Source organism: Borostomias antarcticus (assembly GCF_949987555.1).
Source record: "Borostomias antarcticus genome assembly, chromosome: 20".
Classification (NCBI taxonomy): Eukaryota; Metazoa; Chordata; class Actinopteri; order Stomiiformes; family Stomiidae; genus Borostomias; species Borostomias antarcticus.
Genome location: NC_140253.1, coordinates 9608158 through 9632821, shown reverse-complemented (window position 1 = coordinate 9632821; position 24664 = coordinate 9608158). Strand labels below are relative to the sequence as shown.

General features: G+C 47.6%; 1 long non-coding RNA gene across 1 annotated transcript; it reads left to right on the top strand.

Moving 5' to 3' along the window:
* The first annotated feature begins 11771 nt into the window (after nucleotides 1–11771).
* Nucleotides 11772–24450, top strand: LOC311322284. Its single transcript, XR_014630922.1, has 4 exons — nucleotides 11772–11909; nucleotides 12079–12205; nucleotides 17287–17905; nucleotides 24152–24450. It is a non-coding gene; the product is annotated as an uncharacterized lncRNA (long non-coding RNA).
* The last annotated feature ends 214 nt before the right edge of the window (nucleotides 24451–24664 follow it).

The following is a 24664-nucleotide window of genomic DNA, read 5'->3' as shown; positions in this document are numbered from 1 at the left end:
CACCACTGGGGGTGCTAGCCACTATTCATTTTTCCCATTGCCAATACATATTGATTTTGTACCGAAATATATTTTGTGTCTCAGTAAAGTATTAGTCTATTCTATTCAGGGAACCTTCTACTGTACTTTCCAAATCCACAGAATTTAGACCTTGAGGGGCGTTCTTGCTTGTCTGGTCCTTGTTTTACATCATGGTAGAATTCTCATAGGTTAGTGTAGTAGAGCTTAGGTGCATTGTAGGTACATTGTTAGTTATAGTCGTTGTATTTCACAGGATAGATTACATGTTTCTTACTTGGGTAGTTTGATAATGTTGGATAGATTAGAGTAGACTAGTGATAGTGTATGGCTCGGTCATGAATGTGTGCAACCGTCAGACTGTCATGCCCTTAGGTGGCCTGTCTTCGTACTTTCTGCAGCAGCAAGTTATTTTGTATGCCTCAGCTCTGCCAATTAAGCAGGTAGCTCTTAAGTTGAACTTCAATGGAGTGTCAGCGTGTTCTACAGGATTCAATACTATGACAGCGCTTACTTTGTACAAAAGTCTGTATTACAGTACTTCTCTGTCTACTCCCTGTAGCCTGGTGTTGATGTTATTGGATAGGAGTACTTGCAGAAGCCTACACACCCATCTGATCACAGTAGTATCATCAGAATAAACCTGCAAATAAATCCTAACTTTCTACACTATAGCTGCCAGTGCTTCATTGTCTCCCCTCCCGGCAACACCCGAAGGGGGGGGGGGGGGGACTTTAAATTGGCCGGTGTCACGTCGAGAGTGAGTGAGTCAGTCAGTCAGTCAGTCAGTCAGTCCGTCAGTTCGTCAGTCCGTCAGTCAGTCAGTCAGTCAGTCAGTCAGTCAGTCAGTCAGTCAGTCAGTCAGTCAGTCAGTCAGTCAGTCAGTCAGTCAGTCAGTCAGTCAGACAGTCAGTCAGTCAATCAGTGTGTCAGTCGCCCGTATTACCAGAATCCACCACAAAAGTGGCGTGTTTTCAAAGCATTTTCCATTGACAAGTACATTCATTATATTGGACTGAAGCCTATACATGTACATGACCTTGTTTGCACACTAGATGGAGGCATTGAGTAGGGGGGGTGGAGGGAGTGGAGGTCTCAGAGTCAGTGAGAGGCAAGGGGCTTGTTACCACAAGGGAACATGCATAATGGGTGGGGGACAACATGTTTACATGTGTACAGTACTTGTTGACATAAAGGGGCAATACATCATTGGTGGGGGACAACATGTTTACTGTGTGAACTTGTTGGTTGTACAGATTCACACCAACACAGGATGAGAGAGGATCACTTGAAGAGAGGAGAAAGAGAGAGAAGACGTTCATACTGAATCTGTATCTGCAAGCAGCTCTCCATGAGAAAGACACCATACAATCAACCACAAAGTCACTACTGTCACTGACAGATGTGTATCGGCACCAGCACAATGATTTCCTACTAGACCTGTACTCCCATGTGAAGGACTATGCGACTCAATCAGGCAGGAGTGTCCTTCCAGCAATACAGCCAGTTTACCAGTCAGCTCCTGCAGTCTGGTTCATAGACCTCTCAGAGAGAAAGGCCTCCCTCCTCCTAGAAGTGCTGAAACTCCATCCAGAGAAGAAACCAGTAGATCTGTGTGGCTGGTCAGATGAAGAGAGTGAAGTGAGGAGTTTCCTTCAGTGTCTGCCCTACATCTCACAGCTCAGGTGAGTTGATACAATGTTGTTCTTGAATGTGTTTTCACATATTGTAATGTTTTAAAACAGTCCACATTTTAAAACAGTCCATGTCCGTTTGTTTGTGTGTCCATCACACAAGATGTACCACAGCCCACCACTGGGGGTGCTAGCCACTGTTCATTTTTCCCATTGCCAATACATATTGATTTTGTACCCAAATATATTTTGTGTCTCAGTAAAGTATTAGTCTATTCTATTCAGGGGCCCTTCTACTGTACTTTCCAAATCCACAGAATTTAGATCTTGAGGGGCTTTCTTGCTTGTCTGGTCCTTGTTCTACATCATGTTAGGATTCTCATAGGTTAGTGTAGTAGAGCTTAGGTGCATTGTAGGTACATTGTTAGTTATAGTCATTGTATTTCACAGGAAAGATTACATGTTTCTTACTTGGGTAGTTTGATAATGTTGGATAGATTAGAGTAGACTAGTGATAGTGTATGGCTCGGTCATAAATGTGTGCAACCGTCAGACTGTCATGCCCATAGGTGGCCTGTTTGTGTACTTTCTGTAGCAGCAAGTTATTTTGTATGCATCAGCTCTGCCAATTAAGCAGGTAGCTCTTAAGTTGACCTTCAATGGAGTGTCAGCGTGTTCTACAGGATTCAATACTATGACAGCGCTTACTTTGTACAAAAGTCTGTATTACAGTACTTCTCTGTCTACTCCCTGTAGCCTGGTGTTGATGTTATTGGATAGGAGTACTTGCAGAAGCCTACACACCCATCTGATCACAGTAGTATCATCAGAATAAAGCTGCAAATAAATCCTAACTTTTTACACTATAGCTGCCAGTGCTTCATTGTCTCCCCTCTCCCGGCAACACCCGAAGGGGGGGGGGGACTTTAAGTTGGCCGGTGTCACGTCGAGAGAGAGTGAGTGAGTGAGTGAGTGAGTCAGTCAGTCCGTCAGTCCGTCAGTCCGTCAGTCAGTCAGTCAGTCAGTCAGTCAGTCAGTCAATCAGTGTGTCAGTCGCCCGTATTACCAGAATCCACTACAAAAGTGGCGTGTTTTCAATGCATTTTCCATTGACAAGTACATTCATTATATTGGACTGAAGCCTGAACATGTACATGGCCTTGTTTGCCCACTAGATGGAGGCATTGAGTAGGGGGGGTGGAGGGAGGGGAGGTCTCAGAGTCAGTGAGAGGCAGGGGGCTTGTTACCACAAGGGAACATGCATAATGGGTGGGGGACAACATGTTTACATGTGTACAGTACTTGTTGACATAAAGGGGCCATACATCATTGGTGGGGGACAACATGTTAACTGTGTGAACTTGTTGGTTGTACAGATTCACACCAGCACAGGATGAGAGAGGATCACTTGAAGAGAGGAGAAAGAGCGAGAAGACGTTCATACTGAATCTGTGTCTGCAAGCAGCTCTCCATGAGAAAGACACCATACAATCAACCACAAAGTCACTACTGTCACTGACAGATGTGTATCGGAACCAGCGCAATGATTTCCTACTAGACCTGTACTCCCATGTGAAGGATTATGAAACTCAATCAGGCAGGAGTGTCCTTCCAGCAATACAGCCAGTTTACCAGTCAGCTCCTGCAGTCTGGTTCATAAACCTCTCAGAGAGAAAGGCCTCCCTCCTCCTAGAGGTGCTGAAACTCCATCCAGAGAAGAAACCAGTAGAGCTGAAGGGCTGGTCAGATGAAAAGAGTGAAGTGAGGAGTTTCCTTCAGTGTCTGCCCTACATCTCACAGCTCAGGTGAGTGAGAGTTTATGTTTTCTCCCCTCCCTCTTACGTCTTTCCCTCAGGTAAATCTCACAAACACTTTGATATTGACATTCTAATCAATGATCCATTTAATTTCTCTGTCACCTCCTGGATGAAGGAGTGATTGTATATAAGTATTTGGTTATCCATACAGTATTTCAGAGCTGACATTGTTTTTTACATAGTACTTTTCCTTCTTGTTGTAGTTGTAAAAGATCCTCACCTGACTACTTAAAGGGCATTAAGTTCCTGGTGGACCTTTTTCTCATCTGTTTGTTGCAGATTCTGGCGGAAGTCGTCTGGAATCTCAAAGCAGATCAAGTTCCTGGTGGATCTCCTGTCTCTAGCAGCAGAGTGGGAGGAGCAGACAGGAGAGGAGACTCTGAAGCTGCTGTCATCAGTGTGCAGCTACAGAACTTTCCCACTCTGTGACTATTATGAATATGATGAGAATGCTAAGCTGTATCAAAGTGATTTCCTGCTGGACCTGTACTCCCATGTGAAGGACTATGAGACTCAAACAGGCAGGAGTATCCTTCCAGCAATACAGCCAGTTTACCAGTCAGCTCCTGCAGTCTGGTTCATAGACCTCTCAGAGAGAAAGGCCTCCCTCCTTCTAGAAGTGCTGAAACTCCATCCAGAGAAGAAACCAGTAGCGCTGTGTGACTGGTCAGATGAAGAGAGTGAAGTGAGGAGTTTCCTTCAGTGTCTGCCCTACATCTCACAGCTCAGGTGAGTGAGTGTTTGTTATGTTTTCTCCCCTCCCTCTTACACCTTTCCCTCAGGTAAATCTCACAAACACTTTGATATTGAACTTCTAATCAATGTTGCATTTCACTTCTCTGTCACCTCCTGGATGAAGGAGTGATTGTATATGAGTACTTAGTTACAGTATCCATTCACAGTATTTCAGAGCTGATCTGGTTTTTCACATAGAGCTATTCCTTCTTGTTGCAGTTTTAACAGATCACCTCCTGACTACTAAAATGCATTAAGTTCCTGGTGGACCTTTTTCTCATCTGTTTGTTGTAGGTTCAGTCAGTGGTCGTCTGGAATCTCAAAGCAGATCAAGTTCCTGATGGATCTCCTGTCTCTAGCAGCAGTGTGGGAGGAGCAGACAGGAGAGGAGACTCTGAAGCTGCTGTCATCAGTGTGCAGCTACAGAACTTTCCCAATCTGTGACTATTATGAATATGATGAAGATGATAAGCTGTATCAATGTGATTTCCTACTAGACCTGTACTCCCATGTGAAAAACTATGAGACTCAAACAGGCAGCAGTGTCCTTCCAGCATTACTGCCAGTTTACCAGTCAGCTCCTGCAGTCTGGTTCATAGACCTCTCAGAGAGAAAGGCCTCCCTCTTCTTAGAAGTGCTGAACTTCTCTTGTGTAGCACAGCTACACAAGCTCAGGTATGTTATACACACACTAGGACACTGTCTCTCTGAATGAAACAGGATGTGTTTTTGTCCTCTGCAAGTTAGAACACACGTGGTTTGTCTTCCAGGCTGAATGAGGCCATGGCGGTGAACCTGTCCAGACTGGTGAGGACAGGGAGAGGTGCTGCTCCAGTGGCCATTAAAGAGCTCTCCCTGGTCCTAAAGAGAACCAGGCTGTCAGAAGCAGCTCTGTCCAGGGTTGTGAGTAGTGTGGCGTCCCTGTTGAGACTCTGGTCAGTGCAGTGTCTGGACCTGACTGAGGTCTCTGTCCATCCTCACTCTCTCATCACTCTGCTGGGTCACCACGGCCCTCTGACTCTCAGGTAGGTGGATCACTGCTGTCTGGTTATTCAGAATTCAAACTGTTTTGTAACAAACCTAATATGTGAACCAGGAAGCCTCTCTTGCAAGTTGCCAAAATGTATGTTCATTAGGCGAAATGAGTTATACACACAACTCATCTGTGACACATAGAAGTACATGAACTGAATTCTAGCAATGCACGGTCAAGATAGGGCTCTGTGTCTCTCTCTTTCATTGTCAATAATACTGGTAATTTCTTCTACACTGAAAATGTCACCCATACTTCCTTTATATTCTTTTAAATATGTTTGATCATGTTTCTGTGTTCTCAGACTGTGTTCTGAGGCTGTGCAGCAGCTGGCTGTATTGGTGTATGAAGCTCAGGACGAGGAGTTGACTGAGTCGTTCCTGGAGAAGCTTGGTGGAGACCTGATCTCCTGCTCTCTAGACTGGGAGGTTCTCCTCTACCTCCTGCAGCAGTCGACCCAGAACAACCCAGCACGGGTGGACCTCAGGAAGAACAAGCTGTCAGAGAAGAACATCTCAGATCTTCTACCCTTCCTGGACAGGGTGGTTGTCAAGAGGTAAGAGAGTTTCATTCTCATTATAATGATCAAACATCAAGATATGTTTTGTGATCAATAATAAGAAACAGTGACACATGCTCTGTCTTTCCTCAGGTCCAGTTCCAGCTTTGTGATGTCAGCCGTCAGAGAGATCTACGAGAGTCGCTCCAGAGACCATGTGTCCAGTTTGTTGAGGTCCTTGGACCATGTGATCAACCTGAACACCAGAGTGCTGAACACGGTGGACTGTGCTGCTCTGCGCTTCACCCTCCAACACAGTCAGCAAGTCAGACTCAACCTGCTGTGGACCTCCACTCCACCGGGGGAGATAGAGAGCTTCCTGCCTCTTCTGGACAGAGTCTCCCATCTCAGGTCAGTCAGTAGCGCCTGGCTGTGGTAGAATGGACCAAAATGCAGGACTCTGAACAACACATTAACATTTAACACTGCATGAATGCTCTCTTTCTTTTCTATTCAAAATAGTGATCCTTGTCGCTCTGGATTACAGCTTTTAAAGACAACTTTTTATTGTTAATGTTATGAATGTCACTAATGTTAATAGAGTATATTGTATAGTATAGAGAATGTCACTAAAGATAACACAGTACAGTGTCGTATTGTATAGTGAATGTATCTAATGTAGAATACAGTGTTGTATTTCCCCATGAAGCTGTTCTGACCAAGGTACCTGGTACCGTCTCTCTGTCTCCTGCTACCTACCAGTGTTGACAGGAGGCTGCTGCTGAGGTTCCTCCACTGCTGCGCTGCCTCTGCTGACCAGCAGGGGGCAGCAGCGTCATCATTATCAGCAGAGCTGCTCAGGGCTCTGCAGCTCAGGCTGGATCTCTCCTGCTCCTCCTCCGTGGACCTGTCAGAACAGGAGCAGGGAGAGACTCTGTGTCTGGGTGTTGGTGACTGCAGGGCCATCTCCACCGTCCTGAGAGACGGCCTCCACACCCTCCTCCACACCCAGCAGCCCCAGATCATCCTACAGGACTGTGAGGTGGAGGACGCAGCGCTGGGGGAGCTGCTTCCCATCCTGGACGTGGTCAAGCTCAGGTTAGACGAGATCTCCTGTGAGCTCCTGGCCAAGTCAAGTCACTGGTTTAGAAAGATGGAGTGGTCAGTTATGGACAACATTTCATTCATAGAATATAGATTTTCTTTCTGTTAACACGGAATTTCAGCGCAGAAACAGTTTTAGCGTCGTCCTTCGTGCCACAAGACGAGCGCAGATGTTCACCCCAGTCTGTCTTCAGGTCGCTCTGTCTCCTCCCCCCTCAGCACCAGTAAAGCCCTGCTGCTCCAGCTGATCAAGGAGTGTTCCACAGGGGATTCAGCACCTCGCTATGCTGGGTCCCTCTGCCGAGCCCTGGGTGGGGAGCTGGACCTCAGTGAGACCAGGCTGAACCAGGGGGACTGTAGATCTCTCGCCCTGGTTCTGGAACATTCTGAGGGGCTGTCAGAACTGGACCTGAGCCACTGCCGACTCACAGACCAGCACCTGGAGCTCCTGCTCACACACCTGCACAAAGCACAAGTCCTGGAGTGAGTATGGTGTGTGTGTGTGTGTGTGTGTGTGTGTGTGTGTGTGTCTTTTATGTTGTCAGGTCATCTGCAAAAGTCTGATCAGTGTATCTCTCTCTGTCTCTCTCTCTCTCTCTCCCTCTCTCTCTCTCTATTCTCCTCCTCTCTCATTCTGTATTGTAGCTTGAGTAACAATGACATCACTGATGCTCTAAGTGACAGAATACTTCAACTGGTCTCCATCAACACCTCCATCAGTACTGTGCGGTGAGTGTGTCCGTGAGCGTGTATGCGTGTGTGTGTGTGTGTGTGTGTGTGTGTACACCCGTGTACAATATGTGCTCACATTGTATGTGTGTACCGTATGTGCCCTTTATGACATACTGTAGCTGTAATGTGTAGAGAAGAAATACATATTGATGTGATTTACTTTAATTCAGCTCCCCTGCTTTTAATAATCTCATGGTATTGTAATCATCTCAAGGAATGGCATGAAACTACTTAGATAGCAAAGCACTGTGGTGTAACAAGGATGTCTGCTCAGGAAAATACCAGACCAGAACACTAGGTCTCTCTCTCTCTCTCTCTCTCTCTCTATATATATATATCTTACCATCACTCTTCTGTCCCCTTCGTCACTCCTTCCCATTCTCGCGAGCTCACATTCTGTTTCACTAACGCAGAACGGTCTGGCCTTCGCCTCCTCCAGAGCGATTATGCCAAAATCCAGACCATACCGGGCCAATCAGGGGCTGCGTTTTAACTGCTGTCCCGCCCCACAGTGGAAAGCAGCCTGATTGGTTTGTGTCCCTGCCGCTCGCTAAACAAACATGGCAGCTCCCGAAGCTAACGTTAACGTTAGAAGAATAAACGCAGCTATAAGTGCAGTTATTGCAGAAATAGACTTAATCGCAACACTTAAACGAGAACAAGAGTATACACTAGCAGAGTTTCTCGGTGGAAAAGACCTTTTTGCCGTTCTTCCGACTGGATTTGGCAAATGTTTGCTGAACGCTCATTGGCTGAAGGTGTTTGTCTATCAAGGCAAGTACCCCCTCCCACATAATCGCTCTCTATGGGGCGAAGGCCAGACCGATATTGCGGAGCGAAGCAGTGAGCTCGCTAGATCGGGATGGTCATACCAGGCTATATATGTCCCTCCATCACCACACATGCACACACATACACACACACCATCACTCCCTCCATCACACTATTTCTCCCCTCCATCACTCTGTCCCTCCATCTTTCTCCCATCTGACCAAGTTATGTAACTAAACAGGTGCAAGAGATTTGGGCCAAGTTATGGGCGTGTTGTTGTGGTCAAGATAGAAAGGGGGGGGGGGATTGTCAGAGGGTATATAAAGGCAGTGCACAGATGACAGAGTGGTTGTCTTCTCGAGGGGCCACCAGGTTTTATTGCTGTATTTCACTGAAGGAGCAAATAAAATGTATTGCATTGGATGCCAAGTGAATTATTTTGACTTCTGATCGAGAACATAGATAATTTTTACTCTACGATATCTTACTCTTAGACGTGTATAACATTGAATACTGTGTCCCTCCCTCTCTACAGACTGTTCAAGAACAGGATCCAGGACAGAGGGCTCTTCCTGACAGACAAGAGGTTTGAGATCTGGTGAACCAACCACAAACAGACCTCAGTCCAGTCAGAGGAACTACAGGAAACACGTGTCCTTGTCCATTTTCATACTTGTCTAGTCTACAGTACTGTATATCAAACACGTGATAGAGAGAGGGAAGGGGGACACATCATACACACACACACACACACACACACACACACACACACACACACACACACACACACACACAAAGGGACTCTGTGTTTAACCATCTATTTTGTGTAAATGTTGTTAAAACCTTTCATCATGCTTAGTCAAGTGTGATGTCTGTAACCTAGTTTATCTAAGTGGAATTTCTATGCAGTCAAACTATATTTGATTTGAACAATGTATATTTGATTTAAAGACATATTTTATATAAACATGTACTGAATGTATTTGATATGGACATGTGTGTATTTGATTTGAACATGCAAGTATTTGATATGAACACATATGTATTTGATTTGGTTCTTATGCTTATACTATAGGAAATGTGTCATTGTCCATTTTCATACTTGCCTAGTCTACAGTACTGTATTTCAAACATGAGAGAAAGAGGGAGAGAGAGAAGCTCATGCACACACACACACAAGGGTATTTTGTGTAAATGTTAAAACATTTCTTCATTAGTCAAATGTGATGTCTGTAACAGGTTTTCCTGTAAGTGCCAATGTTGAGTCGAATTTTGATGCACTTAAACCAAATTTATTTGGACAATGTATGAATTTGATTTGAACATGCATGCATTTGATATGAGCATTCATGTATTTGATATGAAGATGTTTTTGATATGAACATGTGTATTTGATTTATGTATTTAATTTTAATATATATGTATTTGATATGAACATGTATATATGTGAGATGGATGTGTATTTGATATGAACATGTATGAGATATGAACATGTACAGTATGTGTTTGATATGAACATGTATGTATTTGATTTGAACATGTATATACTTGATTTCAACATACATGTATTTGATATGAACATGTGTATTTGATGTATTTGATATGAATATATATTTGATATGAACATGCATGCATTTGATATGGACATTTGTGTATTTGATGAACATGTATGTATTTGATATGAACATGTATGTATTTCAGGCACTTGTTATGATTGTCTTATCAATCCTTACATTCCAAAAGGGTTATTGTCCTGATTCTCAATCATTTTTCAATAAACAGGTTGAATAAAACAACCAACAGCCTGTTCTGTCTCCTAAGAAGAATGTCTTCCACATACGGTTGTGCAGTGATGGAGCTGCCTGTTAGACTGTCTTGGCAGACGTGACAAATATCAGCTCGAGTGAACAATTATGAACCTTCAGCACCGAAGGGGGCAGCAGGGATGACGGGTTTCCTGTGTGTTGGGGACTCGGGAGGGCAGGTTGCTTCCAGCAGATGGCGCCAGACACTACCTGTTCAGTAGCCCGGTCTAGTATTTCAAGACTATGTCCAGAGTATCAGCTGGATGGGGAACTGGACCTCAGTGCCTCTCTCTGGCCCTGGTTCTGGAACATTCTGAGGGGCTGTCAGAACTGGACCTGAGCCACCGCCGACTCACAGACCAACACCTGGAGCTCCTGCTCACAAGGTGACCTCTGGTGTAATTCAACACACACACCCTAAAAAACACACACACACACACACACACACACACACACACAGGCCCAGAGCTCAGCTGGACAATCCACAGGAGGGTAGTATGGTAGGAGATGAACAGGAAACGAGCCCTCCTCTGTGTTTGTGTTTGTGTGTGTGTATGTGTGTGTGTGTGTGTGTGTGTGTGTGTGTGTGTGTGTGTGTGTGTGTGTGTGTGGAGGAGAGAGGGAGAGAATGGGGAGACGGTGAGAAAGTGGGATGAGTGAAAGGGAGAAAGAGAGGAAGAGTGACAGTCTGCCTTGGTTCCTGCTGATGTTGTGGATCTGTGCAGCATCCAGCTGTGTAGTGGCAGCCCCCTCCCATCCTGGCCAATAAGGGTTCAGCTGTGGTTCTTATCCCCGCCCCTCCAGCAGACGGAGCGGGCTCACACGCTTGCGTTAGATGCGTCAACATTGACGGATGGCGGAAGGCGTTTCTGCCGCACGCAACAACAACCAATCACATTGTCCAAAACTGCGCTCGCAACAGCCGAGTATATTCTCCGAACCTGCTAGCGCGAACTATTTTGAAAACCCACCCGGCTTTTCGTTTAGTGCTGTCATGGATGCTAATCTGGTCGAACGTGTGGCGATCGTTTATGCATTGTGGTTGAGTCAACGTGAACGTGGTGCCCGCAGGTATTGGGTACATCCTATCCTGAAAACAAACAATTCAAACAGCGATTGTCCTCCATCTTGGTATCGAAAAATGTGAAAATCCCGCCTTGCGATGACGTCTTTCTCCGTCAAGACATCTGATTGGTCGGCAGCTCCGGCAACGCATCTGAAAGTTGAAATTCTTTAACTTTCGACGCTAGCAACGCAGGCAACGCAACGCACCGGGACAACAACGGAACCAGAATGCCATTCGGCTGCGGCCATTGAAAGTGAATGGCATCCGTCAAAGTTGACGCATCAAACGCAAGCGTGTGAGTCCCCCGTGAGAATCAGAGAGCGCATGAGAGACTGTATGGCAGTAGGCGCATGCAAAAGCTTTTTGAATTGTCCTTGCATAAAGGGGCACAATATCGTATGTCTAATGCTTGTGCATGTGAACGTGCCATAGTCAAAAAAGAACAAAACGGAAATGTATGGTTGAAATCCGTGCAACATCGTCCACACGCACGCACTCACTCGGCGCACAGACACGCATAAACCACAAACCACCCCCCCAGAGCACACCCTGGAAATTATAAAGTGAAACTAAAATGTTACTTTGCTGCTGCCATTTTTAGCATTATGGCGCAACATTGTTTACGATCATAAAGTTCTTATAGTCTATAAGAAAGCATTATTTTCGTCGGTAGGCCTACATGAAACTTTACACAGGTAAATGAGATAAGCCTAGTCCTCTTTCTCTTTTCGCCTCGAAGTCGAGTGCCTGTTTTTCTAGGGCTAAGCTATGAGGAAGCAACACTACTGTACTTGGACATTTTGTTTATTGATGTTGGTAAATAGTAATACAGGATTGTTTTCCTCTCGTGGCTTGAAATCACAGCTGAATGCCTCGGTGTGGGATGACTCTTCATCGTGTGCCTCCTTCCCATCCATGCAGCCTACTGTAGGCTACCCTCGGCTAGCTGGCCTTCCGAGATCAGGGACAATCAGCCGTTTGATCTCTACAGGTAGACTACACCTCTAATGCTTTGACCACACACACACTTTATGTTGACCACACACACACTTTATGAATTTATGTTGTCAATGTAAAATGTGCTCTAGCTGCTTGTTGGCTAATGATTGCGAAATACTGTAGTAGACCTATCAAAGGCCTGTCTCATTTCCTGTAGTTAGTGATGTTACGTATGAGGAAACGTAGGCCTATGTAGCCTACTGTATGTGTCTTGTTATTACCTGAACCCTGGGTCGGCAATAAAGTTTAATTGAATTGAGGAACAATGGAGTCCTAGCTGTATTTGAGAACAAACCATCTTCCCTTACTCAACTCTTCATCTGCCTGAATCCATGACAAAGGTGTGTTAAAACAACGCTTCTATTGCTGGGGAAGTGGCTCTAATTTAGCAAAGGAATAGCCAGCCACTACACTAAACAACGAGGATGGTTGTGATCTCACTGTATCATATAGGCTACTCATAACCCAAAGTAATAACTATCATTAGGCCACATTTGTTGTAAGAATTTCTGACTTAAGTAGATGACAAGGATGTGATAATATGGGCCTATTGGTCAACACATGAAAACTGGTAGCCTAAATAATCCATCTATTTGAGTGACCATGTTGACTAAACATGCATAACAGGAACAATGAAATAAAGAGGGACGACATTGTGAGGGGTGCAGTTGGGCAATAGGCTAAATGTGCTTCTGTAACTGGGGACTGTGAGCTTCTGTGACTTCAGGCCTATGGGCAGTGAAACTGGGGACTGAGTGACTGTGTAACTGGGCAGTGACAGTGAATGTGCTTCAGTAGGTCTATGGGCAGTGAAATAGAATGTGCTTTTGTGACTGGGAAGGGAAGTTTTATTGATTTTTGTTCAGAAACAACAGTTGGGTCACAGTGTTGGGGCTCAACCGATTTCTCTTTTTTGAGACTATTTCCCCTGCCTTGGAGAATACTCTCTCACATGGACCAGAGGAGGCTGGCGTGCATAACCAGGCCAGGTCCAGCCTGGCTTATGTGCGTGGCTGGCTTGTTTCTGTTCAGGACTGGTAGGACGGAAGCTAGTCATGCCACTGAAATAGCTGCGAATTGAAATGGCATGAAATTATGTCTGATAAATAAAGATGGGTCTTGTCACCTGGACACATCAGCTCCAATGCTTCCAATGCTAATCCAGCACATGAGAGCGGGATAGACAGTTAGCTCATGAGCTCACAACAACCAGCAGCAGCATAATCCATAAGATTAATGGTAGCGGTCAGTGGCTAAAGCAGTTACACTGATGATAACATAAAGTCATCCCCACCTGGAACCCCGATCTCCTGGGTGGGAGTTCAATGCTCTCACCACTACTCTACTTGTGCAGTGGAGATTGGCGGGTTGGTTTTGGAGTCCTTCTTGATTTTTGTGTGCTGGGACTACTGCTTCTTGTGGTGCAAACAGAGAAATGCAGGCCAACATTGTCCGCAGTAACTGAGGGAGGGAGGGAGGGAGTGAGGGACGGAGGGACGGAGGGAGGGAGGGAGGGAGTGATAACCAGACGAACGCTATACTAGGTGTGCTGGCTTACAGCCATGCACAAAAAAGCATCAATACATTAAGCTCATTCCTCCATCACCACCTAAAGCTGTGCCAGTCAACAGTCAGTCTAATCACTGAAAATAAACCACATGTAGGCGTAGAGCGACTGGTGCATCACATCCTATACAAAAATGAAATACTATAGGATTTGAAGTGTCCTACTCCTATTGTAATGAGGACTGTCTGTCTATAATGCAGTAGCGTACTGTGGGGTCTTGCACAGGGTCTTTTCCGACATTGTTATTACTCCCAATGCCCCCCAACCCCCCACTCCCCTCACAGAGCATTGGCATTTATATGTAAAAACATACAGGAAAACTATAGTAGCCTAGGCTACAGATGTTTTTTTAAACACATCAACAAAGACCAATAATTTGAGAGCGAGCAAATAAGAGGGCAATATTTAGGCCGAAACAACCAAGCTTTTAGGGACACACTAAATAAACTACAGAGCCATTATATGACAACAATGGCCAAGCACCACGAAGAGAATGACAGGACGATAAAATACACCCCCTTAGGGCACAGCACTCACACACAGGACTTAAGTGAACACCCTTTTAACAAATACTGAACGGACCATCAAGGAGCGAGCTGGCCGCGCATCTATTCCGGGGGGCTGTCGTAGCGGGCCCATCGGCGTCGAGCTGGTCGAGTTCTTACCTGGGTTGCGGTGAGTAGCGATCCTATCCCCCCTAACTAGGTTAGCTTGCTCTCACCCAGGTAAGTCAGGCATACTCAACACGTCTACCTACACATAGGGAAAGACGTCCAGGTTACGGGCTGACTAGTCTTGTAGAGTAGTGCAGTAGAAGTACGAGCCAGGCTAGTCGACCCCCGTAACAGACGCTATAGGGACGAGTAAATAACTTGCCTGATATAAAATGGGCACCGGAAACGCAGGCATTTCTGATTGTCTTCAGTCCAGTCCGTACGCTTAATGGCTTGTAGCCACAGACGACTCCAGTTCTGAAAAGGCCGGTTTCCTCTTGAAAAGAATAAAGTTTGCCACTAGAGCGCCGATTTGTACACCCGTAGACGCAACAGCCAGACATCTTGATGGTATATAAAATACTAGTCTTTGCACTAATATACGGCTCGCTCTGAATTCGTCTGTCTCCCCCTGCTTCTGTTTCAAGAATGCACGCGCATACTTGTGCTGACGAAGGCTGTAAAAGGGTCTATAATGAACAAATATGACCCACGCTCGTTTATTTATGCGCGGTGGCTCTACCACCTAAATTCAATAACTGACATAGAACCACCAGGTAACCACATTTTTACATAGCTTCTATAACATCCAGGGACAAAAAAACAAGTTTTGAACTCGCAGTTTCAACATGGCAGACTAGCTCCTTAACCACTAGGCCACCGGAGCTCTTAAAAATCAATGGTGTCATCAATCAATCAATCAATCAATCAAAGCTTTATTTGTATAGCACATTTCATACCCAGAGGCAACACAATGCGCTTTACAGAGAACAAGGGAGGTGGGCATACGTCCCACCCCTACATATTCCAGAGGGAAGCAAAAAACCAGTATCACCCAGGGGCCAGATAAGTGAGCTGTAAAAAATTCTCCCTGGACCCCTCTCAACAAGGCGATCGAGCAAGCTCCTGGAGTATGTTTGTCTACCGGCTAAGAACATTTATAAAGCAATAAATAACATTAAATTACATTTTCAGAGTAAGAGAGGCTAAAAACATCATAGGAGAGACATGGCAAACACTGGTGTATATCTGTGTGTGCGTGAATGTGCCTGGGCCCAGATAGAGGCAGGGGTTGGGGTAGGGAGGGGGTAGGAAAAGTCTTTATGACCCACGCTCGTTTATTTATGGGCGGTGGCACTACCACATAAATTTAATAACTGACATAACACCATCAGATAAATAGAATCGATGCATTTGACTGATGGACCTGGTGGCATCCGTAGTTCATTGTTTTATTGCCAAAATGTGCACACTGTCTATAATATAATAGACCCTTTTCTGTGCAACGTCATCATCCTTTTTCGACATTCAAGAACCTTTTCTCTTTCTTGTGGGTTCCATGATGTAATAATGAAAAATCTCACAAGAAAACTAAAAGAACTCCTCTAAAAAAATAATTATAAAAAAAACTTAGAATAGCAAAACAAAAATATAGTAGAATCGAATAGAATAGCCTGGTAACAAAATTACACATTTTATAGCATGCATAACCTACAAATCAGCTAGGCCATTAAGCCCAAGGCAGTCGATATGGCTAAAAGACAAGTCATTTTTAGGTTTAGGCCACATCATATCGGTGTGATGTTAAGGATCCTTTTTTATATAATATAACAAAATATAAATGTGTTAAGACTGTGCTTACTATTGTGAAATAACGACAGGCCTACATTTTACACTGTGGTCTGACAGGTGTGTGAAAACCTGGCGGAAGCGGTGTTAATAAAGGATGTGAATGAATTCGATTTCTTTAACAGTAATGTTAAATAAGGGGAACTTAGGAAAACTTCCTTAGGCCATGTCCACAGCCTGTTTCCTGCTGGCCTGGCATGCATAGAGTACTTTTTCAATCATTTTTGCGGATCCGTGTGAACGTGGATCCTTATCACAATACTGTTGTGTAGCAGCATAGAAATATGGATTTCTATGTGCTTGCGCTGGTAGCCAATCACTGAGGCGAGCTGGGGTATAAGAGGCCCTCCTCCCTCTTGCGCTTTCTCTGCGCTCTCACCTGATCCTTCCACTTCCGGGTTAGCGGTGTTATCCTTGGCAGAGCGACTGCGGGTGCTTAATTCTCCCGCGTGGTGTGAGCGCTGCCTACTCTCTGCAGTGGTAGACATTGGCAGCTGCGTTTCCCCTCGTCCTCCTGTTGATGCGTGTCCGCTGCTGTTAACTGGTGCAGCTGTAGTTAGCCGGTCAGCCCCCCCCCGTTACAGACACGCAACCTCCTGATCAGCTGACGGAGTCCGCTGCTGCTTTGTCTCACTCAAATCTGCTACAATAGATTACGATTACCGTCGGCAGGGTGTTGTGCCTGCCCCGTTTGCACACCCCGGCCGGCGTGGGAAGTTGGCTATAAGCTCGGACGGTAACCTGGACTGGTGCCGGTTGTTGCTGGGCACGTGGCTCTACGGACACCCACGGACGGGTCTCAACCCCTCCATTCTTGTGAATGACCGACTGAATGTGCTGGGGTTACACCCCTCCTATTTTTGGTTGATTTGTACAATTCTGTTTATTCTGTTTTTCAGTATTACTTTATTTAGTTACTTTATTTAGTTACTTTACTGCCTATGTTATGTCTGATTTCAATTGAGTAGAAGTGTAGTTTACCTCAGTTGTTGATTTCATATCCTTGGTATTAGTTAGCTTGTGTTTATTTTGTGGCTATTAAATATTATTGTTTTGCTTTTGGGCAACTATTAGTTGTTAGTTTAGGTTGATAATTTGTTATTTGTCTATTGATTTACAGTTTGTCTTATGTGCAACCCCATTAAACTATCCCATCCTTTTCAGTTGCTGACGGCCAGTGGTGGTGGTGGCAGTGCTGGTGACCTGGTGGTGGCGTCTCCTCCCCTTCCTTCGTGTGCTGTGTTGTGCCCCCCGGGGATTTGAGCCACTTCACCATTGTGTGTCTGTCACGTGTCTGGGTGCCTTGCTGTGATTCTTTTGGGATTGACTGCCCCTTTCTCACCGGCTTCTGACCCTCCTCCAGTTGGCCTCAGCCCTGATCAGGTTCCCCCTCCCCTTCCTTCCCTGAGTGACTGTGTGTGAAAGTGTGTGTGTGTGTGTTATTTTAGTGTTTTTAATATTGTTAATTAATAAACTCCATGCTCATTATCGAACCACGTCTCTGGCCTGCTGAGTATAACGAACCTGTGTGCTAGTATAAAGTTAGTGATTCCCCGGGTGAAATTCCCAGGGTGGGGTTGTCTGGCAACTCCTCCAGAGGTTATACCAAACTGTCAGTGCTTCCAAGCCCACCACGCCACACTTGGCGTTGTCAGCAGGATTTACTCTTTAAAGACCGAGACGTGTGTTCCTTTTGGTTTTTCCTTTGTGAAATAATTTTGTTCTTGTGTGCAGATTGGAGAGTATAGAGACAGAGCAGCAGTGGATCTTCGTGGAAGCCCTGGTGAGATCTTTACTACAGGTTTCGTAGTGTACAGTAGTAGGTACTCACTGGCAGTGTAGTGACTTTTGTCTTAGCCATGGAGGAAGAAATGCAGGAACTTAGACAGTTGGTTGCGCAGTTAAAAGCTGATAACGAGCGTTTGCAGCGGGCACAGGCTGGCTCTAGTCCCCTGCCATACACTTCGTCTGCGCCCCCTACTGCCCTGCCCACTTCTAGTCTCCCTGTAGCAGAAAGGCTTGTTTTCGTTCCCAGGGATAGGAAGTGTCCCATCTTTAGGGGAAGGACAGGGATAGGACTGAGTGAGTGGATGGAGGAGGTGCAGGCGTGCATGAGGGCCCGTCATCTGTCACTGTTTGACCAGGCGTTTTTCCTGTTTGACCACCTCGAAGGTGAGGCCAGAAATGAGATCAAGTATCGCTCTAGTGGGGAGAGGGGGGACCCAGATACGATATTTGCCATTTTGCAGGAGTTGTATGGGTGCTCCGAGTCGTATGTCGCTCTGCAGGAGGCTTTCTTCTCAAGGAGGCAGCAAGAGGGGGAAACTCTTCAGGAATTCTCCCTCTCTTTGATGGGTCTCATGGAGAAAGTCAAGCAGCGCGCGCCTGTTCGCATGACGAATGCTGAGATATTGCTTAGGGATCAATTTGTTGAGCACGTGTTGGACAGTTCTCTGCGCCGTGAGTTGAAGCAGCTGGTACGCAGGGAGCAGGAGTCTACCTTACTTGAGGTCAGGGCGGAGGCGATCCGGTGGGAGCGTGAAGGTCTGCCGGGGGATGTGAGGGGCCGCAGCCACTCAGTTCCCTTGGTGTTGGGTGTCCAGTATTGTGTTCAGGGTGGCCCTCGGGCTTCTCCCCTCCCATCCTCAGTGTCTGAGATGTCCGAAATGAGGGAGATGTTAAAACGTCAGCAAGAGCAGCTCAATCGGCTCACTGAGAGCATTGCTCGGCTGCAGACCCCTCATCAGTACACGCGTCCACCTCGTTCTGGCCCTGTCATATGCAGGCGCTGTAATCAGCCTGGCCATTTCGCCAGAGAGTGTGAAGGGGTACGTGCCCCCCCCCGTGCACAGTTCCCCTCACAACCTTCTAACCCTGGTGTGCCGGCCCGTTCCGCTTCGGTGTCGGAAAACTAGTGCCCACCGAACCGCAGAGCCACAGTTTGGGTGGGGCCGCTACTGGCTCACAAGTTGTTTTGAGAGGCTTGGATGCCTCCAAGTTGATTTCCTCTTGTCCCCATTTGGATGTAGACATGTGCGGAGTTAGGGTTTCATGTTTGGTGGATACCGGCTCCATGGTATCTACTGTCTCTGAGAGTTTCTTCTGTCAGCATTTTGAGCCTTGGGGTCCAGAGCGCCTCCAATCATGTCACTGGTTACAGCTTAGGGCTGCCAATGGTTTGGCCATCCCTTATATTGGTTACTTGGAGGTTGATGTACAGCTTTGTGGTAAACTGCTGCCCAATTGCGGGGTGTTGGTCGTACGGGACCCCCCGGGCGGGGTGCCTGCTCAAGTGCCTGGCGTTTTGGGGATGAACGTGATCCGCAAGTGTTACCAGGAACTGTTTGGGCAGCATGGTGCCGCTTTCTTTTCGCAGCCTGGTGTCTCTGAGGCTCCAAATCCTGTGGTGCAGGCACTGCAGTGTTGTTACTATGCTGACTCTCAGACTTCTCAAGACAGTCCGGGGAGTGCAATGGTTAGGGGCAAGCAGGCCTGGCGGATCCCCGGCGGGGCCATGAAGGTAGTGGCCGCCACCTGCTCTGCGCAGCACTCGGCTTCCACCATGCTATTTGAGCCCCTGGACTCTGGTTTGCCTGCTGGCTTGATTGCATCCCCCGCCCTGGTTGGGTTAGTCAGGGGCACGGCCTACATACCCATTGTTAATGTAGGCACCATTGACGTGGTGTTGTACCCCCGCACTGTTCTGGGCACGTTGGACACTGTCAACGTTGTCAGTCTTCCCTCCGGAGTTACTGAGGTGTCGGCTGTAGTCACGGTGTCCTCCCAGACAGTTTCCCCCAGTGTACAGCAGCAGGTAGAGGACTTGGACCTGTCGGCATTGTCTGCTGAGGAGCAGGGTCAGGTGAAGTGTCTACTTAGGCAGTACACGCATGTCTTTTCTGCCCACGAGGGAGATTTAGGTTGTACCAACCTTCTCTCCCATGATATTCCTCTGGTTGATGAGGCTCCGGTCAGGCAGCGCTATAGGCGTATCCCACCCTCCGAGTATGAGGTAGTGAAGGAACACATCAACCAGCTGTTATCGGCACAAGTTATTCAGGAGAGCTGCAGCCCGTATGCGTCTCCCATTGTGTTGGCACGTAAGAAGGATTGTAGTATACGCATGTGTGTTGACTATAGACAGCTTAACAGCAAGACTAGAAAGGACGCCTTTCCTCTGCCGCGTATAGAGGAGTCGCTGGATGCTTTGTCTGGGGCACGCTGGTTTTCTACAATGGACCTGGCCAGTGGTTATAACCAGGTGCCAGTTACTGAGGCAGACCGGCCGAAGACTGCTTTCTGTACGCCGTTCGGCTTGTTCGAGTGGAACAGAATGCCCTTTGGGCTCTGTAACGCCCCCAGCACTTTCCAGAGGCTAATGCAGCGCATCTTTGGGGATGAACAGTGCCGGTCGTTACTCTTATATCTGGACGACATAGTGGTGTTCTCCTCAACAGTAGAACAACATCTGGAAAGGCTGGGGGTGGTGTTGGGCCGCCTTGACGGTGAGGGCCTGAAGGCCAAACTCAGTAAATGTTCCTTCTTTCAGAGGGAGGTCCATTACTTGGGACATGTGATCTCTGGTGAGGGGGTCTCCACAGATCCGAGCAAGGTGGAAGTGGTAGCCAATTGGCCGCCCCCTACTAATGTATCGGAGCTACGGTCTTTTCTCGGTTTCTGTAGCTACTATCGCCGTTTCGTGGAGGGTTTTGCAAAGTTGGCAGCCCCTCTACATCGGCTGGTGGCTGAGTGTGGCAGTGCCAGGAATGGTGGGCGTTCTCGTGGGGTTCTTCACAGTTGGAGTGATGAGTGTCAGCAGAGCTTTGATGCCTTAAAAACCAGGTTCACCACTGCATCAGTGTTGGCGTATGCCGATTTTTCCCTCCCTTTCATTCTGGAGGTGGATGCGAGCCATGGTGGCTTGGGAGCGGTGCTCTCTCAAGAGCAGGCAGGAAAGGTGAGACCGGTGGCTTATGCGAGCCGAGGTCTGAGGCCCACAGAGCGAAACATGTTGAATTACAGCTCCATGAAGCTCGAGTTTTTGGCCCTTAAGTGGGCCATGACTGAGAAATTTAGGGAGTATCTGTTGGGTAATAAGTGTATTGTTTACACGGATAACAATCCCCTCCGTCACTTGTCCTCCGCTAAGTTGGCTGCCACCGAACAGAGGTGGGCTGCCCAATTGGCATCTTTTGATTTCGAGCTCAAGTACCGGTCTGGGAGGAGTAATAAAAATGCGGACGCCCTTTCGCGGCAGCACCCACCTGGCTCCCAGGATCTGGAAGCTATGCTCCCAGGTACTGCCATGCCAAAGCCTCTACAGCAAGCTCTACAGTCGAGGAGGGTTGAGGCAACTCAAGCAGCCATTGCAGCCATGCCACAGCACAGTCCCGCCGAGCTCTGTGCCTTTCAGCAGGCTGATCCAGTTATTCAGGAGCTGGCAGGGTTTTGGCGGGAAAAGCGGCGTCCCAACCATGAAGAACGGTCAAGGCTGTCCTGGTCGGCACTGGCATTGCTTCGCCAGTGGGACCGTATGGTAGAGAAGGATGGCGTTCTTTATCGGCAAGTGTTCCGCTCAGACGGTGCTGAAGCGGTGTTTCAGTTGTTGCTACCTGGTGCATTAACTACTGAGGTAATGACCCAAGTCCATCAGGAGCATGGGCACCAGGGTGTGGAGCGGACGTTGGCGCTCCTACGGTCCCGATGCTACTGGCCTGGCATGTCCACCGATGTGGCACAATGGTGTCAGGCGTGTGAACGGTGTCAGGTCGCTAAGGATGTTCACCCTAAACATAACAGCTACATGGGCCATCTGTTGGCATCACGCCCCAATGAAATCCTGGCCATCGATTACACTACGTTGGAGCCTGCCCAGAATGGTGTGGAGGACGTCTTGGTGATGACGGACGTTTTTAGCAAGTACACCATTGCTGTCCCCACCCGGGATCAGCGTGCCCCCACTGTGGCAAAGGTTCTGGTATCGGAGTGGTTTTATAAGTTTGGCGTCCCTGCTCGGATACACTCCGATCAGGGCCGTAATTTTGAAAGCTCCCTCATCTCACAGCTCTGTAATTTGTACGGCGTTGTAAAATCGCGCACTACCCCTTACCATCCAGCAGGGAACGGTCAGTGTGAGCGATTTAATCGCACGCTTCACAATCTGCTGCGCACACTGCCCGTATCCCGAAAGCGGGACTGGAACACCTGTCTACCCCAGGTCCTTTATTGTTACAACACTACTCCCCATCAGGCCACAGGGGAGTCCCCGTTCTTCCTGATGTTCGGGCAAGAGCCCAGGCTCCCAGTGGATTTCCTGTTGGGTAGAGTGGAGGATCCTGTGGGTGGGTCTGTTCATGAGTGGGTACTGGAGCACCAAGCCAGACTGCAGGTGGCATTTGAGGGTGCAAGGGAACGTCTGCAGCAGGCCGCAGATCGCCGTGGGCGGGCCCATGACCAGCATGTTAGAGACCTGCCCCTGAGTCAAGGCCAGTTGGTGTTTTTGCGTAATTTCAGTGCAAGGGGGCCCCATAAGACCCGGGATCGATGGAGCTCTGAGAGGTACCGAGTGTTGAGGGCACCTGGAGAAGGTGGCTCGGTCTATACTATCGCCCCAGTAGTTGACCAGACGAAGGCCAGACAGGTTCATCGTACCATGCTGAAGGCCGTGGTTGGGGTGGGCTCACCGGGTGGCTGCTTGCCCCATAGCCCTCCACCGGTGGAAGAGCCACTCTCGGAGGGCGAGTGTTCATTTGATCTATTGGTGTTTCGGCAGCAACCTCCTGTGGTTTTCCCGGCCATGCCCCTAACCAGCTCGGATACGGTGACCCAAGTAACACCCCAGGTGCTGGTGCCACCATCTGACCCAGATGCTGTCGGGCGTGCCACTTCGACAGATACACTCGCTGGGGCGTCAACCTCATTGATAGTTCCTCCGGCTGGTAGTCCCAGCTCTCGCCAAGAGGCAATACGTAGGACCACACGGTTAACGGCTGGCCACCACTCTAATGTTCATCACCTCCCGGCGCCGGTGTCCAACGCGGTTTCTGCCCTGTTTAGACCATGGTCCTAGCTTGTGCCGTTTGCCTCCGATTTGTCCATCGTCGGGGCGACGATGCAAGCAGGGGGGGTAGGATGTAGCAGCATAGAAATATGGATTTCTATGTGCTTGCGCTGGTAGCCAATCACTGAGGCGAGCTGGGGTATAAGAGGCCCTCCTCCCTCTTGCGCTTTCTCTGCGCTCTCACCTGATCCTTCCACTTCCGGGTTAGCGGTGTTATCCTTGGCAGAGCGACTGCGGGTGCTTAATTCTCCCGCGTGGTGTGAGCGCTGCCTACTCTCTGCAGTGGTAGACATTGGCAGCTGCGTTTCCCCTCGTCCTCCTGTTGATGCGTGTCCGCTGCTGTTAACTGGTGCAGCTGTAGTTAGCCGGTCAGCCCCCCCCCGTTACAGACACGCAACCTCCTGATCAGCTGACGGAGTCCGCTGCTGCTTTGTCTCACTCAAATCTGCTACAATAGATTACGATTACCGTCGGCAGGGTGTTGTGCCTGCCCCGTTTGCACACCCCGGCCGGCGTGGGAAGTTGGCTATAAGCTCGGACGGTAACCTGGACTGGTGCCGGTTGTTGCTGGGCACGTGGCTCTACGGACACCCACGGACGGGTCTCAACCCCTCCATTCTTGTGAATGACCGACTGAATGTGCTGGGGTTACACCCCTCCTATTTTTGGTTGATTTGTACAATTCTGTTTATTCTGTTTTTCAGTATTACTTTATTTAGTTACTTTATTTAGTTACTTTACTGCCTATGTTATGTCTGATTTCAATTGAGTAGAAGTGTAGTTTACCTCAGTTGTTGATTTCATATCCTTGGTATTAGTTAGCTTGTGTTTATTTTGTGGCTATTAAATATTATTGTTTTGCTTTTGGGCAACTATTAGTTGTTAGTTTAGGTTGATAATTTGTTATTTGTCTATTGATTTACAGTTTGTCTTATGTGCAACCCCATTAAACTATCCCATCCTTTTCAGTTGCTGACGGCCAGTGGTGGTGGTGGCAGTGCTGGTGACCTGGTGGTGGCGTCTCCTCCCCTTCCTTCGTGTGCTGTGTTGTGCCCCCCGGGGATTTGAGCCACTTCACCATTGTGTGTCTGTCACGTGTCTGGGTGCCTTGCTGTGATTCTTTTGGGATTGACTGCCCCTTTCTCACCGGCTTCTGACCCTCCTCCAGTTGGCCTCAGCCCTGATCAGGTTCCCCCTCCCCTTCCTTCCCTGAGTGACTGTGTGTGAAAGTGTGTGTGTGTGTGTTATTTTAGTGTTTTTAATATTGTTAATTAATAAACTCCATGCTCATTATCGAACCACGTCTCTGGCCTGCTGAGTATAACGAACCTGTGTGCTAGTATAAAGTTAGTGATTCCCCGGGTGAAATTCCCAGGGTGGCGTTGTCTGGCAACTCCTCCAGAGGTTATACCAAACCTGTGTCAGTGCTTCCAAGCCCACCCCGCCACAGTTGTATGAACGCGGAAGTTTTGTAAAACGCAA